The sequence below is a fragment of the Paramormyrops kingsleyae genome, chromosome 11 (genome assembly GCF_048594095.1).
Source record: "Paramormyrops kingsleyae isolate MSU_618 chromosome 11, PKINGS_0.4, whole genome shotgun sequence".
NCBI lineage: Eukaryota > Metazoa > Chordata > Actinopteri > Osteoglossiformes > Mormyridae > Paramormyrops > Paramormyrops kingsleyae.
The window spans coordinates 27,230,723-27,252,867 of record NC_132807.1 but is presented as its reverse complement, the minus strand read 5'-3'; the positions used below and the strand labels follow the sequence as shown (position 1 = coordinate 27,252,867).

At 46.0% G+C, this 22,145-nt stretch overlaps 1 long non-coding RNA gene across 3 annotated transcripts; it reads right to left on the bottom strand.

Annotated features, from left to right (window-relative positions):
* Positions 1–8,713: 8,713 nt before the first annotated feature.
* On the bottom strand, positions 8,714–21,625 carry LOC111832703 (uncharacterized). Of its 3 annotated transcripts, XR_011993871.1 has the most exons (4): positions 21,463–21,625; positions 19,951–19,996; positions 11,982–12,151; positions 8,714–11,861 (listed from the first exon to the last, which is right to left on the bottom strand). It is a non-coding gene; the product is annotated as an uncharacterized lncRNA (long non-coding RNA). The 3 variants fall into 3 exon arrangements; XR_011993873.1 differs by lacking the exon at positions 19,951–19,996; XR_011993872.1 differs by lacking the exons at positions 19,951–19,996; positions 21,463–21,625 and adding an exon at positions 12,799–12,925.
* Positions 21,626–22,145: the final 520 nt, after the last annotated feature.

Here is a 22,145-nt window from a genome sequence, read left to right as displayed (position 1 = left end):
TACGTCAGGCAAACTCGGGGTTTGACCCCTGCTTGAAACAACCTTGGGGCATCAGACGAGAAAAAAAATCCCACACACCTTGTGTGTTAATGTGTTCCACATCCTCAGAGGGACCTGAACGGTCTTTTGATGCAGTCGAGTGGTTCTGAAAACAGTGTTGTTTTTTCGTCAGACTGCCAAGCCCGATTAATAAAAAAACGTGTGACTCTGTTACTTCAGAGACACGTACCGTGGCAATGTAACAGCCTTAACTCGCCACGGGTTTCTTTTTCTTCGCTGTGCGCGGATAACACGCCGCGGAGATGCGTTGCTGTTTCAGCGATGTTGACGGATCTTGGACCGAGGCCTGAGCCTGTACTTATTTGTCTTTTGTAAAAGGACCACGAGCCCAGTGTTGCCAAAGCGCCCTGAGGTCTTTGATATCTAAAAGAGTAAAAATGGTACCGCTCGACGTTCAGCTGGTGCACACGTGTGGGTTTTGGATGTCCACCGTCTGTACTGGTTTACAGATGTGTACGTTCTGAAGGTCCAGCATCTGAACCAAGAGCAGATTAATGTCTTTTTTTCTTTTCTGCATTATATATAATTTTTTTTTGCATTTGCGTGGGGTGGGTTGTTCTAGGTTGAGTCAGGCTGGATTTTTTATTGCGATTCTCAATAAGGCCACAATCATTCACAGGTGGCAGGGAAAATGATGGGTTTCTGTGGATAAATATAGAGCCTTTCTCATCTTGAAAGGAACGGGTGTCTCTCTTGTCGTCGCTTCTATGGTTCTGCTTCAGTGGAAAAAATGTTTACATTGATATTCATATACCCTGCCACGGTTTCCATCGCTGTCCTCAGTTATCAACGAGTTAAAGTCTGGCTGTTCTTTGCAGGGGAAGACATCATGGCTTTTTTTAACACAAATATTTCCACAGTAGATCTCAGGTTATTAATTGTAAAATAAATGTACAGTGTAACTGCAGTACCACATGGAAGACTAACCAGCCTGCGGTACATGCAACTGCTCAGAGACGGCACGTGAAACAGATTACATTACCCACTATCCCAGCTTCGATCCAAACGTTTCACTGTTTCCATCCCTAAATACAACTGTAATACATATAAACTTCTTCAAACCACTGTTAGCTTCCTAGTAGTGGGGAACGTTGAATTTTACCTGAACAAACACGTTTCTGAAACTGGGTCAGCTTTTGGAGAACAGAATACACCAAATAACTATAATTAAATGTACGTGTTTAAATTCAAAGAAGATTTTTACCCAGGAGTAACAACAACAGTGTCTTTTCTTACATATTTTTGTGATATAATTTCCTTTCATGCAGTCGCTGTTCATTTTGCTTTTCACTGGTTTGCCACAAGTCTAAAATAAAAAAAGACAATTACAGACAGATCTGAAGCTAATTTTTAAGTATGTTAAATTGATAATGCTGGTTTACCCCCCTTTAAATGGTCAAATGGACTTTAAAGACTTTTTTTAGATTAAAGTCTTTTCCACCATAAGAGTCGAAGGCTTTCCGTGAGCCATGTCGTGGAAGGTTCATCGGTGTGCAAGATTACGGAAGATTTGCAAGGCGACGAAAGGTCGAATTCTCCATGACCCCAGCACATCTGATACCAATCTGGTCCTCATGAATCAAGCCAATTCAAAAGTGCAAGACAAGCAGTTATTTTAAACGCAGGCCCACAAAAGCGCATAACAGTAATTAAATCTTTTTCTCTTGCTCTCTCTCTCTCCCTCTCCCTGCTGTTATATTTTTCTCTCCCCTCCTTGACGCTATTTAGTCAGCGCCGGTGGATCAAACATGCGAGCGTGTGTGAGAACGCAGTGTGGAGGGCCCAGTCTGCGGTTCTGAATCATAAATTCCCGACGGGAGATACTGGCCCGTCACGGAGGGGACGGCGTGATTTAGTGCACTGTGACAGTAAATCACAGCCTCCTCACTCTGCCCTGCAGTTCATTTTTGTTTTAATTGCTGATATGAAATTACAGGGTAAATTTGTGTACACATGTATTTAAACAGAGACAGACTCACAGGCATATTTCAGATTATCGCTCATCTCAGCCTGGCCCGTGGGCGTGGTTCAGGGAGCCCAGCAATGGCGATACAGGAGGCTTGGGTGCCTGCAAGTGAATTATTCTAACATCGCCAAACATCGAGCTGCAGAGTCTGATCCAACTTTAATAGACCTTATGAAGCTTTGCAGTGATATTATAGCATTTAAGTTTGATTTTCTAAAGGTTGTTTCTTTTCTTACGAAGCTTCTCATTGTTGTATATGGTTTCTTGTAACTGCTTATAATTATGGGGGCCCTTTTTTACATTAGAGAACACTTCCTGTGTGTTTGCTCAACGCAATGTCCATTTTCTTTGGGGTTCGTTTGTTTTGTCAGTAAGAAAGTCCTTCAGGCTGTTATCCTCAACTTGGTGGGTCTTTTGTTTCTGCTAATCATTTAGTGGAGCGATGCATTCATACGCAGTGGAGAACCACTGCATAATGACAACTGCGACAACTGCATGGCTACAGCTGCGCCTTCCCTGATCGACTGGTAAACGGTGCTTATAAGGTTGGGGTGAAAGATGCTGTTTACATGCGAGCGGTCCTCCACAGTGAAGGCACAGGTCCCCACCGCACACAGGCTATCCGCCGCATTCCTGCGGCCGCTGCCTTTCAGTCACTGAGCGCAGGCAGCACATTTGCGACCGGTCCTGCCATGCGATCTGGTCCCCAGATGTGAGCTTAGGTCCCTTCTCAGCAGTGATGCTGAGTTCCACCCACAGCAACTCCAGCGTTTGGCCTGCATTTCTGCCTGTGTGTGCGCGTGTGGGTGTGTCTGTCACTTGCCCATTTGCGGATTCAGTAGTCAATGCTGCCTCCTGCTGGTGATGCTTGGTATGACATGCCTGTTGTTTGCCCCAGGATCTTGGCTTCCACCCCACTATTGACTCTTCGTGCATATTTTTAGTGATTGCCTGTCTTACTTAACACACCATCTGCTCTCTTCCCCCCCCCGATATAGGAATGAAGAAGGGAAATTTACGACCACATGTTGTGGGAACAGTTTTTCTGAGATGTTTTCGACCTGCTCGCTCTTCGTCCGGTGGCGTAAGCGCAAATGAGGTTGTTCCTGGATTGGGAAAGGGGTTTTGGGTTGAAATCCATGTCAGGACTGTACCCAAATCTGTCCAAAGTCCTATAGGGGCAGATTTACTGTGACCTTCTGATCAGTTTTTGTGGTTGAAAAGTTAGCAGATCATGAGAAGAAGGCAGATGGGATATCACAGCCAGCAAAGCCGAGAGGGTTTGTGTGGTTCAGGTAACAGCTTCCACAGTTTCAGTTGCGGTGCCGTCGGCCTTTAAACCCGCCGATGTTTCGGGAAGGAAACCATGTGAATATCAAGGAAATGGAACGGGCTCCACTAACGGCCCACAAGACCAGACAAGGCCTAGCAGAAGATACGACTGTGAACTACTTAGGATGATTTCTAAAGAAGAAAAAATGTACTAAATCACGGCAGGGGTTTGATTGAGCGCAGGAGGGGCAGGTTGCCGTGAATGTCAGTGAAAGGTCAGAAGGGCTATAGCAAAGTCAAGAGATGGGCCAAGCACAGCTGCTAAATCTCCAGCATAAAATCAGTGTAAGCTATAAACATTCCTAATATAAAAGCTTAACATCAAAAGCCCTACTCACCTCAGTCTTCGTGCTGGTTCTCAATGTGTCTGGTTCCTATAAGTCATTGTAACGGTTGCCGTTCCCATTTTTCCATACGCAATAAACACATCCATGCCATGTGCTAAACCGTCAGGAACTGATCATACAGGTCAGTGGGATGTAGACGGCCATTTGTGTCCTGTGCGCCTAACTGGACCGGGTCTTCCTGTGCCTGCCTGGCTGAATGCTCGGCTAAGCCCGTGACCTCTGAATTCCTGAAGGTCATGTCGTTTCCAAAGGATTCCGGGGCATTTACGGTCATCTGTCTGCTTCGCCTCTAATGTGGTGCAATCAGAGTTTCTAGTAATGAAACCTTGTTCAACTAAGTATATTTAGGAGGCTTGACTTTCAGAAAAGTAAGAAAATGGGCCATTTTTGATGAATGTACATTGCAATAGTTGTCCAATTATGGAGGGGAGATATTATCCAATTTGCCGGATTGCTACAATTTCAATAAAAACATGCTCAGTTTAACTCGTGTGATGCACGTTCACAGGGATCACTGTGACCTGTTAATTGCACCTTCTCGTTTTTCGACCCGGCTCCGTTGAACTGACCCTTGTGTTACATCTCAATGATAGATATCGGATTTAACAGTTTAATTGGCTGCAATATAAAAAGACAAAGGCAGCTTTGTTTTTGGGAGGGCTGAGCGGCCAAATGGGACTCCTCGCTGCCAGTGTGACAGTTGTTGGGATGGGGAGGGAGGCACTGGCAGTCTCGTCTCTTGCTCCTGCGCCCCGCCCCCCCCCCCCCCTCCAGCCCCCAGTGCTCCAAGAACCCCTTGTCCTTCCATGCCCCTCTTTGAGTCTAGCAGGCAGGGTCAGGTATGAGTGCATCCCGCCCCCCCCCCCCCCCCAGGGGCTCGGCGGGGGGGCGGGGGTTGCGGTCCGCTTGCGGATAGGCCCATTTTCTCTGTGGTCCGGTCGCTCCGGGTTTCATTTCGAGGCTGAGCTCCCCGCTGCAGTTTGCAACCAAATTCCTCCCTATCCCCCCCCCCCCCTCCCCCTGCCCCGACCCAGGATCACAGCGCGCTGCCAGAGTCGCTGGCTACGGAGCCCCAAATTAAGGCCAGTCCTCCGGCTCGTCCCACAGAGCCTTTCATGTTCCCAAACCGCAGCCGGAGTCAGGCGCCTGAGTCGCTGCTGCAGCAAAGCAGCGTGTGTTTGTCTAATTCCTGAGACATGATGACAGCAGCCTCCACACCACCAAACAATCGCCTCACTTTGCGCTTTAATTATCATTCTCTGATGCCGGTGACCTCCGATCGTCACTCGCCACGTGTGTCGCCTTTGCTTACGGCTTTGCTGGTCTCATCCACCAACCCCCCCACCCCCCCATCACCACTCGCATCCCTTTCGATGTGACCGGGGAAGAGAGCGACGTGCTTCTTCATTTGGATCCTGATTTTGGCCAAAGCCAATCCAGCCAGGTTGAAGGGGGGCTTATAGTAGTGCAGGTGGGAATCCTTTTCTGTAACCTCGGAGATCATTCGTGCAATTCCACACTCAGTAGCAGTAGTGACAGTTACATGACACTGTTTTCACACATCTCTAAGACTTTCAAATTGCATATGTGTAGGGCTGCAAGGTTTGTCTGTTAAGTCTCTGAAATCCCATGAAGCTAGAAAATATACCAGGAACTCTGCCTTGTTCCCATCACTATTAGCTATGGTAGACAGCGGTAACGGAACCCGTTACAAGGCTACACCCCCCATTTAAGTGACTGGCTGATGAAGGAACGAATAAGGAAGGAGTCGGTCTCCTACTTACAGGTCAGAAAGGGAACAAGGTCCTGACTGACGTTCATGGTCGCTGGCCGGCTCACTCAGTTCATCATCCACTCAGGCCCCTTGGCATCTAATGGGTTTCATTTCACACGGGACAGAGGGTCATTTGCTGAATGTGTGACATCATTTGTTGACATGACCCCATGGTGGGCCTCTCTGCTGACTGTGACACTAAAGCCGTATATATATTTTTAGACTCTTTATAATGCTTTTCTCCCACCATCTTACCAACGATGGCACCGTGGTGCTATTTCGTAAAATGAAAATGGGCTTTTAGAAAGACCTTCCACACTGAGAAAGTCTTTCCAGGTCTAGAGCATTAGTGCTGCCGTGCCGAGGTCTCTCTATTCCCCTTCAGCGGAGTGCGGACCGGCTCTGCTCCTCTCCGGATATGGTATCCCTGCCTTGTGTGGCTTGCTCCAAGGAGACGGAGTGTCATGTTCAGCCTTTTCACTAAGACAGGCCCGATTCGTATTTCCAGAGCCCCTCATCCGAGTACACATCCTGGTCAGTGCCCATCATTCACAAAATTGGCTGCGTTACCACTTTTCTGCAGTTCGTTAGCCCCCGTGCGGTCATCCAAGATGGCGTGCAGTGTGTGCGTATCCAAAACAAACGTGTTATTCCAAAGCCGCTTTAAACAGCCTCTCTGTATATTACACATGTCCAACTCAATATTTTCAGATTTCCAAAACATTTTTTTTTCTCATTTCTTCATATGTAATTCTGACCATAATTTCAAACACTCAATCATTAGGGCTCTGCTCCTGCTCGGAAATGTTCATAGTTTATTTTATTCTTAAACGTACAGGAGGCCACAGTGAATTTTTGGGGACCGCGTCAGGAGCTCTGTATATTTAAATGAGTCTGCCCATATGTCACCCCGTAACCCCTTCCATAAACATAAGAGCCGCTCTTTGAAGAAGATGGGCGATGGCTGAAACACAAGATCCTTCTGGAGTCAGTGGGCAACACTATCGGCGGAATCACAGGGGTCAAGGACTGCCATCTCTTTATTTGACATCAGAAGAAAGCTGCTCTCAGTCTTGCCAGGAAGTTGGCAAGGCTGAACCTAGGTCTTAAGCAGCATGCTAAAACTCTGTGTTTCTCTGTTTATCGGAGGTTTCTTCTACCAGGGCAGACTGATGAGACTCATCACCATTGGTAATTCAAATTTAATATATAGTCACATCCTTCCTATTGAGCGCCTTGAATGAGAGATGATTTTCCGTCCAGATTCATTGTCGAGCGGCAAATGGCCGAGGAACACTTATGGCTAACAATGAGTTAGCAAGTGGAGATTTTTTGATTGTGAACGAATCCCGCACAAAGTGGTTTTGTTTTGGTCCAATCAGAACGGGGCATTATGATACATCTGGGTGGCCAACGTTCAAAGGGAGCCAGTCAGAAAGAAGCCTTTTCATCATTGTGCCTCCTTAAAGCGGGGCTGTCGGCAGGTATCAGGTAGCATGAGAACTGGGCCGGGGCCACAGTTAATTATCCGTACATGTGAAAGGGGGGCTTCAGGATTAATAAGGTTTGGAGACAGCTGATAATGGCAGGGGGGGCCTCACAGGGTGGTCTTCCCTCCCCAGGAGACGGGACAACCTCTCATACGGGTCTGAGACCTCACCTCCATGCTCTCATTTCCTCCCACCTTTACCTGGGAAACTGGCCTCCGTGAGCCACTGGTGACCATAATGACATTAAATCATGTCATTTCACAAAGAAATGATCTAGCAGGTGCCACAGTGTTACGGTAAAAGGACGCGTCCGGATCGATGTGTATATATGTCTGTGGAGCTCTAATCTTTCTGTGCATCATCGGCGTTTTACGGTGCTGAGAGGAGCGTCCGGCCCTGTTTTATGCATCGCGTCGCACACATGGCAAAAGGGAAGGTTTTGAAATGGCACCTGCACACTGTGGTCTCTCACTAATGCACGGTGGCGCCCACAAGGCCGTGCGTCTGTAGCTCGGTGCAGCCCCAGGATGCACGCTTCCACCCCCCCCCCCCCCCCTCCCGCCCCCCATGCGGTGACCCCTACTCTGTGTGATCCTGATCTTGGCCTGAGAAGGTGCACTGCCCTGTGTGGGCCAGCTGATTTGCCCCCCCATCACCACCCCCCCCCACCCAACGGATGGCTGACACATCTCTGTCACACTTGTGCAAATGTCAGTTTTTTAATATTGGGAAAATATGAGGGAGGGGGGGCGGGTAGGTGGAGAGATGACATTTATTTTCCCTATGTACATATTACATTATTACAGGTATAATGAATGAATCTAGTGCTTGATACACTTTGCACACACACACCCCCCACCTCAGTCCCCTCATTACAGTAATATCAGTATGACCCCAGAATTGTAATAAGGTTGGAAAGGTCGAGCGGAACAAGGAGAAGAACCGCAAGTAATTCTAAGGCATAACTCAGGTGATGAGTTAGCTTTGGTTACCTGGTTGTGTGGGGGCTTCTACATTACTGTTGGTTATAAGAACAAACTAAACAATGACTGTGAGGACTATGTCTACACCCACAGCATGTTCATAAATGAAAAGAGACCTCTGTGTGTTATGGGGTGAGCAGTGTGTGGCCTCTGCGTTTCGGGCTGCGACCAACCCCTCTGTGACGTTTGAGACGCCAGGCAGCTGCCCGCATGTCAGGTGCTTTGGTACGGAGCCACTTTGGGTCAGACCACACCTCAGATATGTCCAGAAAGCAGCGCCGGCTGAGAGAATAACTGAATAGAAAATTCTACAACATGCTCTGGTAAACTCAAGAGTCACAGCTCGTGAGGTTCAGAATTTGTGGGCTTAGAGGGTTAACATGATGGCTTTTACCTTATTTGGTACAGAGTCTCACCAAAGGCCTTTGTGCAATGCCAGCAAAAACTAAGGCATAAGCTACAGAATCAGAGCAACGTAAAAGTGCCAAATACAGCCCAAGGAGCAGACAATGAACCAGTATATTGGCTAGTTTTAAGCATCCATGAATTCATTGGCATCGGGAGAAAACCCACCGATAAAGAACAAATAATGTCTTTAAACATTTCTGATGACAAATGGGCCTCTCGCTGGAGTAGAAGTTCAGAATCCATGCCTCCCATGTTATAACCCATCATTCTTAGCCTGGCATTATGAGTAAGTGTTGCAGTATAGGGTTGAGTCATGACTGAGTGTAGGTATATTTAGTAAAGACCAAGGGAAATTCTGTTTGCCATGAGTTTTATTTACAAGAATTAGATATATGAGGATTGAGTCGGATAACCAGTGTCAAGACAACAAACGGAAACCCACATCTGCCTAAATATATAAACTCAATACCTTCCCTAGACCAAAAGGGGAAGAGACAGCACACTATGCCTAACACCCTAATTACCCAAAATACAAACAACAACAAGTGCAAAGCAAAAGGCATTCTCATCCTCATATCTGAAATGGGAGGGCAAATTAACACACCAAACAAAGAGTGAAAACCAAATACGCAGTACAGAAGCAACCAATCGTGATGTTAGTGATTGAATTGGAAATAGAAATACTGTATTACACCAGACTTACAAAACAAAAGTGACTTTTTCTATGTGAACACAGTTAATTTCTAAGGTGTTTTTGTTCGACTTGCAGGGAAATTTGGGGGTTGGAGGCAGGATTGGGACTCTAGGCACCGGAAAAACTCACACTGGTCACACTGGTCCATTCGGACTGGCGTGGTGCTGAGGTCTCACCCGCTGTAAGGCTGCACTCCGGATCTCACCCTGGTCTGTCATGTGGCGGAGCGGCAATGCGCTGTAATCAGCGCATGCTCCTTACCTTTGTTCAATACAGCAGGTAACGTACTTTTAATCAGCTCTTTGATTGAGAGTACAGCATTATAAGAATTCCTGTTATTCACTGTCATCCAATATTATGTCAAAAAGTGGCATATTATATGTTTAAATTATTTCAAAACTTTGTGTGCTTCTGCCCTTTTTTGAGTTATGGAAGTTCACATCATCAAATCAGTATCAGAGACAAATTGTTTATATCAGTCAGTCCCCACCAGATATTGTTCTGATTAAAGGGAAATAATCGGACACAGTCCACCAGTGAAACCCACAAATCCAAAGTGTACAGATAAAGTGGAGGAACATTATTGTAGTTAAACTCAAAAAGGTATAGCATTAGTGTGGTGAAACCCAAACAGGTATAGCATTAGTGTAATCAAGCTCAAACAGGTATAGCGTTAGTGTGGTGAAACCCAAACAGGTATAGCATTAGTGTGGTGAAACCCAAACAGGTATAGCACTAGTGTAGTCAAACTCAAACAGGTATAGCATTAGTGTAATCAAGCTCAAACAGGTATAGCATTAGTGTGGTGAAATCCAAACAGGTATAGCATTAGTGTAGTCAAACTCAAACAGGTATAGCATTAGTGTAGTCAAACCCAAACAGGTATAGCATTAGTGTAGTCAAACTCAAACAGGTATAGCATTAGTGTAATCAAGCTCAAACAGGTATAGCATTAGTGTGGTGAAACCCAAACAGGTATAGCATTAGTGTAGTCAAACTCAAACAGGTATAGCATTAGTGTGGTCAAACTCAAACAGGTATAGCATTAGTGTGGTCAAACTCAAACAGGTATAGCATTAGTGTGGTCAAACTCAAACAGGTAAGGCATTAGTGTAATCAAACTCAAACAGGTATAGCATTAGTGTTGTCAAACTAAAAGATACTGAACTGTTCTATTAATAAATTAAGAACAGTGGTACATTGCTATAATGACACTCGAAGTACAATGAATATGTACCAAGGTAGAATTGTGGTTCATTGGGCCATTGAATTCGTTCCAGTAGACTTCCCCAAGACCCAGTGGGGTTTATTACAAATGTGAAACAATGGTAAGTCCCCCCTCTTCTCTGGCAAAACAGTGCAAAGGAGATGTCTCGCCCCAATCCAAGTGTGCAAATCGCTCCATCGGCATGACCCTGTAGCCCCCACTGATATGAGCCACTCATGGAAGAGCCACGGCGCTGGAATGCATGTACTCCACTGCTGTGACAATTCATCAATCAAGCTGAGCGAACTCAGCGCTCGTGAGCATTAATGACTTGGAAAAGATAATGTTTGGTGTTCTTTGTCTTGCACTCTGTGTCCTATTTTGAATGTCTGGGACCAATTAAGGATTCATTTATCATGTGTAAATAACCTCAAATTATCCATAAAAAGGAAAAGCAAAAGATCATATATTCTTCCCACTTCATCTGGGGTTGATTGATATTTTATGGTCTGTAATTAAATTAGCTGGAAGCTGGAGCAATGGGGTATTTGCTCAGTTTGCAAATAGCTGTTACTTTTGGGAGATTATTTCGGTTAGTACGGGCTAAACGCTTTCCACATGTCTCAACTCACAGTTGATCTGCGGTAAAGGTGGGAATTGATCATTCGGAGGAAATCTGGCATCGCTGTAGACAGAGTGCCTGTAACCAGGGTCTGGACCTCACGTCTGCCACAACCCTGTGGTGACCTCAGAAGTGATACACAAGCCACGTCACTGGTGTATCCAGGAATAAGCACCTCAAAACAAGAGGCCATCACCCACAACCGCTTATCCAGGACAGGGTGACACAGATCCTGGTGTTTGTTCCAGGAAGCACAGAGCATAAGGCAGACAAACACCTGGGAAAATACAATATTCCATCATGGGGCACAGACCCTATTCAGAGAAACAATTTATCCTAACCACATGATTTTGGATTGTGGGAAGAAACCGTGGGGAATCTGGAGGAAAGCTACACAAGACAGGAAGAATTTTCAGAGTCCACACACACAGAGCAGGGCCTGAAATGGAACCCACAGTCAGGGTGATATGAGGCCACAATGCGACTCACTGATCCACGAGGCCCACAGAATCAATCAAATAGCTGGTTTGTCATCAAAGGGTGGAAACACTCTTGTGATGTATCTTCTCAGGTTCAGTGAGCCCTTCTGCATTGTGAGAGCTTAAGTATGCTATGGTTCTGTCCGCTTTACAGCTGCGTGCTCACCAAACATGTGCATTTAATCACAAATGCAAAAAACCCCCAGAAAACTATTTGAAAAGGCTTGGAAATATAAAATATACAAAATAATTTGAATATATGCTTCATTTACCGTGTATTGTAAAAGGTGCCAGAGGTTGACCCATGGTATTCTGTCAGGTCTCACTGAGAGATTGATGTGTGAATGGTTTCCATGTCATTGAGCCTATTTGTTCAGACACATCAGAAAACAAAAACAGATGGCATCTGAGATCCAACGGCGCGAGGACGGAAAGCAGATTTCCGGACACAATTAGAAATTTCCCAGCATTCTTGGTGTCCGATCACATTTGCAATTGCCTAAAAGAAAAACAATAAATAAATAAAAATCACATCTGAGGTCTGAGTGCAGTTTAAGCTGAAAGCAGTTCTGCCACATCCAGCAGTTTGGTGTTAATGCTTATAGTCCAGTAGACTTGCCTGATTCATCTTTTCCCAGTTGCTGCTTTATGACAAAAACATTAAAGAGGATTTGTCCATTATATAGCAGGCATGTATGAAGGACCCACTTCTATGCCCTAGTCCTGAGGGAGTGCAGAGCCTCTCTCTTCCTCTCCAGACGCTGTTTTCGCCGTTGCAGCCGACTCGGCCTGCAAAATGTGAGAAGACGTGGACACGTCAGTTTGGGCACGTCTCGAGGAATAAACTCCTTTATTAATATCTTACTGGAATGATAGCCATCTCGCAGCAAACTGGGGATGCAAGCACGCTCCCAAAAAAAACCCACTTTATTTCCTCACGCACCCATTCCGTCTGAGTTTAATCAGCCCTACAGTATTTCACTGGCCTTTTCAAACAAAAATGGCTAAACTGGGAAAAAGCAGGGGAAGTATTTGATTTCGTTTTGCAGCCCCTCGTTGCCAGAGACCTTTCGAATTTTAGGACAATTCGGGCTCTATTTATGCTTCTGTAAATACGTTTTATTATCAGATCATCAAATGAAATGGCACCAGTCTCCAGTTGTGGTGGATCATCGCAGCGCCCTGCCAAGAACAGCTGGAGCGAGGCGGGCCGCCCCAAAACCACGAGACACTTCCATGGTGAGGCTTCTGCCCAATCATGCCACGCGCCGCGTCCATTAAACCAACATGTCACAGCACCGATGTCAATGATGTCAACAAGCAGCCAGTGGGGTGAGCGCCAGCTCGCTGTCATACATTAAGGCTCGACCCAAAAGGCAGGGGGTGAAGTGGGGGGGGTGGGTGGTGGCTCTGTTTCTCAGCTCTGTGTTACTGACCAAGGACCAGAGGCGTGATTCTCGCTGTGAAGTGTGGAATCCAAGCCTCAGGGCAGATGAGTGTCCCAGTCCTGGAACAGATCTCAGCCTTGGTCCCTCCAGAACTTGAGGTACATTTCAGCATTTGATGATGAAGGTTGGGGCTTTCCAGTTTGGAGACAGACTCTGAAGGGGGAAGCCTGCTTGGTTTTTTACCGGAAACAAATTCTTAAGAGCCCAGTTAAGGTACTTAATGTGTCTTGATTGTGGATGAGCTGTATATTAAAATAACAGGAGAATGCATTCATGAAAGCCAAAAGCAAATATCAGTAAAAATACTTAAAATAGTATCTCAAAAAGTACCTTAACAGCTTTTCATAGTTGATCCAATTTGGGATGTAGCTCAGTTTTAATTGATTGACTCACTACAGCATCTGAACAGGTATCTTTAATGTCCATATTCACTGCAATGTCATTATTACTGCTGAGAAACAGCTTAATCTGTTGCACTCTGCAATGTGGGCTTCTGTGACCTATTAGTAAATTGTCACTGCTGTCAGCATTTTGCTTGACTCCCTGCCTTCCCCCCCCCCCCCCCCCAAGCTCATAAACCACACAGAGGGACTGTCAGACCCATTCCGACACAGGGAAGGGATCCCTAACGCCCCTTCGTCGACAGTGCAACCACAGTGGCTGTATTTTTTAATAGAATGAATCTTTTTGCAAAACCTCATATATGACATGTTTGTTTTGTTGCCTGCATGCTTATTGCTGAAAAAGAGAAGGACAGTGTGAGGGTGAGCGAGAGAGAGAGAGAGAGAGGGGAAAATATTATGAAGTGTCCTCTAGTTAAAAACACAAAATATGTGGCAAACACTGTGAAAATCATTAAAAATCTTAAGTTATGACTCTGGCCTGTTAGTAATTTGGCAGGGGTTACTACATTATTGCATACGCTTAAGAGGAACAATTATATTCATGGACACAGCTAAATGCAATTTATAATAAAAAGTGGAAGAAAGAGAGGGAGGGGAACCCCCTCTTATATCTGCATGCTTACGGTTCCAGTTCACAACCAGATGTGGAAAAAAGAATAGACCTTGAAAATTTGAGCTTTAAACCCGGCAGGAGTCTGTGAAGTCACACAGCGAGGCCTGTCTGGATCAGGGGTCGGGCCGGCTGGATCTGGCAGCGCTGACGGCGTCTCGGGCCGGCCCTGGCGTGCTCGTGCTGTGGAGCACCTGACGCGTATCCCGTCAGCCTTCGGGCCCAGCGTGTGCAGGCGCTCACGAAGAGAGCCTCGACTGACGAATATTACAGAACGTACGTTTTATTCTCGCAGCCGATGGCCTCGTTCAGAATGTTTACGGGCAACAGACTGACAGCACCAGGCATGATGACGGCAAACAAGTGACGATCGCATTTTAAAACACGTCGCCTCAGTGACAGAAACGTCACTGTAGGAAGTTTAACCGGTGACACTTTAACAGCCTGCAAGAAATCAACCTTTGACCCCCTTTCATGGTCTCACTTAAATGTGACTTGACGTTTTGGCAAATCGGTCACCTGTTCTGGGTGGTGCTGTTGCATGTGACTGGGGGAGGCAGCCCCCCCCCCCCCCCTCCAGTATTTGAAGGAGCTGCAACTCTCAAGATGGAAAACATTAAAGTGGCACGTGAGCTGGGCCTGACTTTCCCGGCCAACTTCCCTGACGGCACACTCACGTTCACCGCCGGGATCGGGACACTGGATGTTCGACATGCGAGCGTGTAAAAATATATTTTATTCCAATGCCCCCACCCCACCGACTCCGAAAATAAACGCTTTGAACGGGGAGTAGCCCCTTTGAAGACATGAAAGTCTTGTTTATATGATGTTTTTAGTATTTTATCAGTGCAAAACACATTTATGAATTACTATATTGCATTATTCAATTTTTTGCCACTTTTAAGTGGCAGATTTTGCTGTTTTTGAGCCACTCGTTTCATGTCTCTTTTTTATGTCCCCTCAGCTGGGCGACATATTTCCACCCGAGTTCTGCTGTAAGTAAACTTTAATGACTTAAACAGAGCACAGGGCATGCAGCTGTGAAATGTCATCTGACGCCAGTTACAAGGCCTGAGAGCACGAACACGGGCGTTTCTGCTCGTTACTGCCGATCTGAGTGCTATTATTTTGGTTTGGGGTTCGTTTAAAGTTGTAAACGATAACAACAAACATCCCAGAGAACAACAACATCCAGAGGGGAGCATCGCTGGTGGGGGGGGGGGGTTGGGTTGGCTGGTGGGGGGTGGTCCCCCGTACCACCCACAGAGATCGGTGGCAGACTCCCAGCATGCACTCTGTCTCCCACTGACTGGGAGCATGACAGGACTGCACCTCATCTTCCACATATTCCCCATCATTCCCAATTGGAATGCTGCTCCCCTTTTTTTCCACTGGCCTTCGGGGTTGTACCAGTCAGACTCGTCAAGTAACCACAATCCTGAAATGTATGTTTCACATTTTACGTTCGTGTTGAACACGAAGGGGGCCATCTCATGGCCATAACCATGCCTTGCACGATGTATGTCTGTTTCGAAATGCCTCAGAGTGCCTGAACGCTGGGCCCTCAGTTCTGAGAGGCGGTTTGTGAGTTCGCCACGGCACTTTGACACGCATGTGGTCGAACACGCATGAACACGGGACATGAATTATGGCGCTCCCATCAAACCAAACAGCCACGCAGGTAATGACTCACACATGCTGCACTTTTGTGTCTCTGTGGTTCCCCCCGACTCCAAATGAAAGGTACGAGGTTGCCGTGTGAGACGGATTTAAATGGGCGTGGTTTCACTTTGAACGTACCGAGAGCTCATTAACCGGTGCCACAGCTTAGGAATGCCCATTCCCAGCCTCACCAGCCCGCCCACGTTCCTGGTGCCGGCATACAAGAGACATGTGGTGCCTGGATCCACACGGAGCCAGTGTGGACCCTTTAGACCACCGACCACAAGCCCGGGTTCTAAAAGATCATAACCACCTACAGAGTCATGCACACTGCACCCCAGTCCTGCTCTGACAAACTTATCACAGATGCCAAGGAGCATAGATACAGATGCAACTGACACCTAAACCGCCTCAGTCTCTGTACTCAGCTGCATAACTCATAACACAAATAAAGTTTCATCTCTGTTCTCACCGCAGCACAGCAGGGCGAGGGTTAATGGTCACTAACTTCACCGTATGCGAACACCCTGTTTACATAAAACCATAATCTCTCATGAATGTCTGGCTAGTGCAATATAATTTACAGATTCTTCTCTTTTCTCCCCCAAACCAGAATGACTCTTTTTGTCATTATTTGTTTAAATAAGGCAATGAAACGATCCCACAATGACAGCAGCTGTGGGCCTTTTAAGAGCAAAGTAGTCTGAGTTTAGTTTTTAAAAAGGGTGGGGGAAGGGGAGTTGTAATGAAATTTTGAAACATTTGGGTGAGTATGTCTGATAAGAAGCTAAATTAACATCAAAAATGAAAAACAGACATATCTGTCATAGGAAAGGACGCGGGAGTGTTGGGTAACAGATGCTGTTAGCATGGACGCTGTTAGCATGGACATTGTTAGGACGGGCTCTGTTAGCATGGACACTGTTAGCATGGACACTGTTAGCACGGACGCTGTTAAGATGGGTGCTGTTAGCATGGACATTGTTAGGACGGGCTCTGTTAGCATGGACACTGTTAGCATGGACGCTGTTAGGATGGACGCTGTTAGCATGGACATTGTTAGGACGGGCTCTGTTAGCATGGACACTGTTAGCATGGACACTGTTAGCACGGACGCTGTTAAGATGGGTGCTGTTAGCATGGACATTGTTAGGACGGGCTCTGTTAGCATGGACACTGTTAGCATGGACGCTGTTAAGATGGGCGCTGTTAGCATGGACACTGTTAGCATGGACACTGTTAAGATGGACACTGTTAGCATGGACACTGTTAGCATGGACGCTGTTAGGATGGGCGCTGTTAGCATGGACACTGTTAGCATGGATGCTGTTAGGATGGACGCTGTTAGGATGGGCGCTGTTAGCATGGACACTGTTAGCATGGATGCTGTTAGGATGGACGCTGTTAGGATGGGCGCTGTTAGCATGGACACTGTTAGCATGGACGCTGTTACGATGGGCGTTGTTAGCATGGACACTGTTAGGATGGGCGCTGTTAGCATGGACATTGTTAGGACGGGCGCTGTTAGCATGGACACTGTTAGCATGGACACTGTTACGATGGGCGTTGTTAGCATGGACACTGTTAGGATGGGCGCTGTTAGCATGGACACTGTTAGGATGGGCGCTGTTAGCATGGACATTGTTAGGACGGGCGCTGTTAGCATGGACACTGTTAGCATGGACACTGTTACGATGGGCGTTGTTAGCATGGACACTGTTAGGATGGGCGCTGTTAGCATGGACGCTGTTAGGATGGGCGCTGTTAGCATAGACACTGTTAGCATGGACGCTGTTACGATGGGCGTTGTTAGCATGGACACTGTTAGGATGGGCGCTGTTAGGATGGATGCTGTTAGGACGGGCGCTGTTAGCATGGACATTGTTAGCATGGACGCTGTTAGCATGGACACTGTTAGCATGGACGCTGTTAGCATGGACACTGTTAGCATGGACGCTGTTAGGACGGGTGCTGTTAGCATGGACATTGATGATTATTATTATTTTTATACTGTTACTATTTACTATTTTACTTATTCATTTATTTTATATACTGCCTGTGTGAATGATTGGTGTGCAAGTCTGCCCGCCCTGAGATGGGTTGGCGTCCCATCCTAGGTTTCCTTGTGCCTGTAGCCTCGGGGATAGGATCCGGACTCCCCACCACCCTGAATAGGACAAGCAGTTACAGAAAATGGATGGATGGATGGACAATCACTGACTATAAAGAGCTCTCAAGGAGACTCATTTCATTGCCTGCATCTACTGCTGTTTGCAGTGCTGTTGTACATTTGATTTGATCTGTGCATGTTCTGCATGTGTGTTTTTTTAAACCTTTGTCGTCACGGTGACTGGCCTGTGTTAGGCCACGTTCGATTGGCTTGATCTCACTCTCTGCCTGGGCCACCTCTAGGCAACCCTGGATTAAAGTGCCAGCCTCCCTGGTATGTGGCTTCTCCCCCATGTCCCCGTGGTGCCCTAAGAGAGACACATTTTGCATCCCCTTTACATTTCTGCTGCCTCCCTGCCACGCGATTGTAAGTTACAGCAGCAATTCACCATTTCCATATATCTCGTTAGCTCCAATTGTTACAGTCTGCTCTGTCGCCTCCAATGCCATAACTCCTTTCCTACTGACACGGGTGACAATACAGCCCCAACTTGTAAAATAATCCAGACACATAACATAATGTCTTCAAGTTGTATTTCCTGATGGCAAAATGCTTTACTTCTTGGAAAGATTAGGCGGCTGAAGTGCTGTAATTTGGCATTTCCACTCAAAACGAATGCAGTCATTTTTTTACACACTCACCCTGACTTGGGACGGCTCCTGCGCAGTGCCCCATGCAGTCAAGACACACTCAAACACACACTGTGCTCTGGGCGGCTGCTTGCAGTGGAGGACAGCTCCTTACAGTCGTTTCATGCAGTTCTTCACGAGCATAGGTTGAACAACTTAACTGGAGGAAAGATTTATTACCGTCTAAATAAAGCATTCATTAGCTAATCTCAGTTAAACTTCTGAGCTATAGTTACTAGCCATCCCCTACAGGATTAGCTGTACACCTTTGGACTTAATCCTATGCCCAGATAATATTCATATTACCCCAGTCTTATCCTCCCTACACTGGTTCCCGGTAAAATACAGGATCCAATTCAAAATTTTGGTACTCACCTACATTGCAAAAAAAATGGCCTTTCAAATTTAAGATAAACAGTTTCTGTCTTGAGACAAGAGGGCCTAAAACCAGCAAAATTATCTGCTAGTGCAGTGAGAAAATTCTACTTGGTAATATTTCCTAAAATAAGACAATATGCCTAAATGTAAGCAAATTAATCTTATTCAAAAGATGTGTTGTTAGTCAGTTTATTAATGAATTTTGTCCAGAAAATTATATTTACTTAGATTGTCATTTTTGCAGTGTACAGAGCCTTCCACGGTCAAGCCCCCCCATCACCGACCTTCTGCGACATCATGCCCGCAGCTGTACTCTGAGATCTACTCAGTCGCGTTTCCTTTCAGTTCCTCGGACCAGATTAAAGACCAGCGGGGCTTGTGCATTTCGGTCTGTGGCCCCAAGGTTATGGAACAGTCTTTCAGTGTCACCATCATCTGCTCCATCAGCTGAGATATTTAAGAAGCAGCTCAAAACATTTCTGTTTAAGCAGGCTTTTGGATAATCCCACTGTGGTTTTATTTAAAATATATGTTGCTTGTATTTCTGCGTTTTACAGTATACGCATATTGCTCAGTGCCTTGTGACCTTTGTCTGTGAAAGACACTTCATAAATAAAATTTACTTACTTACAATACTGAGCTTCCTTGAAAGGTCAGACGGAAGCAGAATACCTCATTTTTTACTGTCTTTATTTTCCAAATCAGACATCTTTCATCCAATAGACCATGCGTAATGACGGTGGTGTTTAATTGTGATTAGCACAAGCGTACAGGTCCATGGAAACTGGTGGGTCTTCACATGTCTGATCTTGTTCACCCATGACAATGAACTTTGGGGTCAGAGCGCAGGGTTAGCCTTGTGCCCCTGAAACTGAAGCTTTTTGGGTTAAGGGCCTTGCTGTAGGGCCCAGCAATGATAAGATTATTCTGCTGGCCATGGGATTTGAACCAATGACCACCGACATTCCAGCACTCTTCTTCATGCGTTACTTAATATTTTAATAATCATTGTATGATAGGTTATTTGTACAAGAAGCATCATCATTTGTGTCCTGCGATGCACTGGCGTGCCGCCCTTGATTCCCCTTCCCTGTGTCTCCTGGGGTCGGCTACAAGCTCACTTTGACCTCTGGGTAACCATTTGCACTATCAGCTGAAATATTCATATGTCGCTCGCCAGCTGCTGTAGGAGTGATAGCACTAGTGATTTACTGCACTAACGACCATAAGGTTGCCAGTTTAATTCCTTGAGGTCTTAGCTGCTATGCAGTTTTAAAAGCCACTTACCCATAATTCTTTGGCTGAAATTTTGGATGAGAGTCTCTGATAAAAGCTGCAAGGAACAGAAATATATCAGTCATCTGCAAGTCGTGAATTCTGCCCAGACAGCAGTGTCATAATTGTAACGTTTATATAAAAAAGACACAGGGTGAAACTGTAACATCTGGCTGTCATGACTTGTATGTGGAATCCACTGACGTCATTCCACCTCATTCGCAATTAACATCTGCTCAAGAAATCGTGTTTCCTCCCCCCCCCCCCCCTTGTAAATCTGCCCTCGTTAGGAGGGTTTCATTTTATTTGGGGGTCAGCGGTGAAAATGGCGTAATTAAAGCATGCGGCGATCGTAAAAGTGTGGCCCGTGCATAGTGTCAAGTCAGCACAGCTCTGCTGCGCGTAACTGGTCTTACTTTGGGAATCGTGGTTAATCGCGACGTTTGCGCGTTCAGCAGGCCTGCAGGGATGCTGTCGCCCCAATCCGACTGTCCTCCTGCCAAGTACCTCGGTTTTCCTGAGTCACGCTGATGGAGATGTATGACTTGCAGAATATAATTAAATGGTTCGAAATCATTAAAAGGGGGGAATTTTCATTAGCTGGCATCAAAAAAGTAGCTGGCTTCTTCTAATTGCTTTCTCGTTATTAAGTGTATTTGATTAACGGGAAAAAATTGATGGTGCCTAATTCAGGAGAAATAAAAAGGATTTTCCTCCTTGGAAGACATGAGTGCGCAGCCTTAAGACAACCACAACCCAGTAAGGTATGCAGGACGAAGTCAGTGACAGTGTTTTGGTACCAGTCCGCATCTCCCCGGCTTCCACACTGGCTTACAGAAAGGGACCAATAAAACTGGGACTTCAGGCTTAGATCTGTTTCACCAGCTGGTTGATCATCACCAGAACATGCTTTCATTAATCAATGAGGCTGATTCACTTTGATCACAGTTATTACTAACCACTGGTCTGGGAGTCATCTCCATTTTCATGTAGTAATGAGAACAAATAGGGATCCAACCTTTCCTCATTGGACATTTTATGCACAGTCATGGTGTCAGCGAACTCCTTACTGTTATACTCTTGTAATTCCTGTACACCGACAGAGCACAGTTAGTAGCCAGTAAAACGCCACTAATCAGCCTCACCACAACACCTACGAAAAGAACATGAGCGATAGGAGCAGAAAGGCTCTGAAACCCATAGCCGGTGGGACTGGCGTACCGCGTCTGGCACTGACGGTTTTCACCAATCCATTGGTTGCGTCATTAAACCATTTTGGATTAAACCAATCGGTGCCTGGCACTCTGCAGCAAACCCCGCCCACAGTGGGTTCTGAGACCACTTTTGTTCCATCATGAAAGAAAAGTTATAATTTAGATGTTAGTTTTGAATGCAGGTGTTTACTATATAACCTTTTCCTTAAAGCTTTGTTAGAAGATAAAAAATAAGGCATTCTTAAGAATCATCTTTCTTTGACCTGATCCATAAACATGCACAGTAAAATATGAGCCTTTCATTTGTTACCTGATTGATCTTCTTGGTTTGGGCAGAGGAGCAGAGTCCCTCAGATTCCCGAAGCAGCTGCTTTAGCTCTCAGTCCTCTCCCTGCTCTGAGTCCTATTTACACTCTATTTATTGTTATGGTTTTTGCCTAAGCATTTCAGTTAACAGATTCCTCTCGCGCCGCAGGAACTCATGCCTTGTTTGAGTCGGCATGAAATCGCCATGCAGTCTCAGGGGAACGGGCTCGCCTCCTCGTACCGTGGGCCAGCACCCGATTTGCCACTGGGCTTAGAGCTGAGAACATTTCGTTCATGAGGTTTGAGTTTTGAAAAATAATTTCCGTTGCCAGCCAAGCTGTGTTTTACAAGTCGAAACCCCACTGCAATTAAGCCTTAGTGGTTTGGTTTGGCCGTGCGGGTTTCCATGTGCGCTGGCATGGCGACCGGCTTGCGGCTTCCCACGATTAAGCAGGAAAACAAACAAACACAACACGCATGTAACCCCAAGTCCTGCGAAGCCGGGGGGCTGCCATAGCTTGGCAGGCACTCCTATCTTCCACACCACCTACCAGCAATGGTACGGCCCGATGCTTTCAGATAAAAATCGGAAAAATAGTTCCACTAGGTGCTGAGGAGACCAAAAGGCCGATGCCGGAAAGAAAGTTGCTTTTGCTGTAGGAGAGATGCAAAAGGGAAGGTCTGGTT